The sequence below is a fragment of the Tupaia chinensis genome, unplaced genomic scaffold (genome assembly GCF_000334495.1).
Source record: "Tupaia chinensis unplaced genomic scaffold, TupChi_1.0 Scaffold000292_1, whole genome shotgun sequence".
NCBI classification, from domain to species: Eukaryota; Metazoa; Chordata; class Mammalia; order Scandentia; family Tupaiidae; genus Tupaia; species Tupaia belangeri.
In genome coordinates, this window is record NW_006159777.1 from 3,670,201 (window position 1) to 3,672,082 (window position 1,882).

Consider the following 1,882-nt stretch of genomic DNA (forward strand, 5'->3'; position numbering starts at 1 on the left):
GGGGTTGGCACCCTGACGTGGGATGAGCATGGGACAAGGCTGGAGCCCAGGTTGTCCTGGCCTGGTGTCCCGGTCCGGCATCACTTGCTCTGGGGCCAGTCCGGACTTCAGTTTCTTTGTCAGGAAAATGGAGGAGCCAGATGGCAACAGGGCTTGCAGACGGCCCCTGTGAGGACCAGCGAGCTGAGGTTTCAGGACTCTGGCGCAGTGCAGCCTAGGCCAGCACTCTCCCCACTCCACTCCCATTCCTTCTGTCCAGGCCAGGTGTGACCACAGCCTGGTGGAGAAGTGCAACCACTCCTTCCCGCCCTGTCCGCGCTGGATGGGTCACTGCAGAGGGGCTGTTAGGGGCTGGGAAGGGGCTCTGGCCTCCCTCCGCCTCTGTCTGAGAGGACCCAGCTAAACACGAGGCACACGCTTCAAACCTTTTGCCACCCCGGACTGCTGCCACGTGAGAGGACCTTGAAAAATGTATGGCAAAATGGAATTAAGGTACGAGTTTACTTTGGAAACCCATGCGTGGTTTTCTCATAATATGCATTTTCCACGAACTTTTCAGTCTTTTACAGTAGAATGTCAGAGCCGCCTCTTCTGCATGAGGCTTTTGAAGGGACATTTTTATTATTGTGACACTTCTCCCTTTTCCTCCAAAACTAGATTTGTTCTTTCATTTTAAAGTGAATTCTAGAGTTTATTTATTTATTTATTTATTTTGAGAGTTTTTTGCTATAGGGCGTGTGCATTCACCAGAAAGAGAGAGATAGAGAGACAGGGAGACAGGAAGCGAGAAATCACCCTCCGGGGGGGATGGTCACGCCGCAATCCCTTCTCCTCTATTCTCCTCTTGGGATCTTGGGCACGCACGCACATGCACCCAGCATGAGTTTAAGCCACCGGGTCCAGGACTCGAACCGTGGTTGACTACATGGGAGTCCAGCGACATAGCTATTACGCTAACTGCTAGTCCCTAGAATTTTATTTTGTAGAATTTAGGGATTTTTGAGATTCTCTTGGAGGTTCTCCTGGGGAGATCTCTTGAGACCCTCACACCAGCCCTGGGATCTGCCTTAGGAAGGGGATACACTCGGCCTGTGTTTGGGGCAAAGAAAGTCTTTTTAAAGCATTCTCTTCCCTGTGCCCTGTGGCCAGGAGACTGCCGTGGTGTCAGGGCTGGGGAGAGGCCATCAGACTCCCCTGTTTTTAGCCCTCAGTCACGAAGGGGACCAGGAGCGGTGCTGCTGCCTCGCCCAGCTGTGGGCATTCGGGAGAGTCCCCAGAGGACCCGCGGTTCTCGGGCAGGGCGGTGGAACAGGCATTCGTGAGGACCCCCAACTGCCCGGGCCTGTGGTGCTGGCGTCTGCTCCTTCTCACGTCGAAACAGCTCCTGAGGACAGCAGGCCCCAGGTCCACGCGGGGGCTGCCACGTGCTGCAGCGTGGCTGAGTGGGTACCTTGCAGAAGCCAGGCAGCCACGGGAACGCAGCAGCAAGGGCCACGCTGGGGCCTCGGTTCCCAGGAGGGGGCCGGACGAGCTCACCCTCAGGGCAGTCGTTCCACAAATGAGACCGGCTCTGACGCAGACTGGCTTCGGGACCTCAACGGTGGCCCTCGGCCTCTGAGCACAGCGTCCTGGCCTCTGGGATGGCCACCGGCAGCCCTACCTAGTGTGGCTATTGTGGTGACGGAATACACACCGCGCGGATGTGCTCAGGCAGACCCTGGGCCGCGGTCAGTGCTCAGTGACCGCCTGCTGCTGTCCCTCTGTCCATCGCGTCCCTCTGTCCACACAGATACGTGCAGCAAGGTACCTCGTGCTGACCTTGCCCACCTGGTCCTGGGAATTAGGGTGAGCAGTGGGTTCCACCGCAATAAGGGACACTCTT

At 57.0% G+C, this 1,882-nt stretch overlaps 1 protein-coding gene across 1 annotated transcript in view; it reads right to left on the minus strand.

Annotated features, from left to right (window-relative positions):
• Window positions 1–1,882, minus strand: part of FLI1 (Fli-1 proto-oncogene, ETS transcription factor) — a gene marked incomplete in the record, with an annotated part of 82,095 nt that overhangs the window by 27,976 nt on the left and 52,237 nt on the right.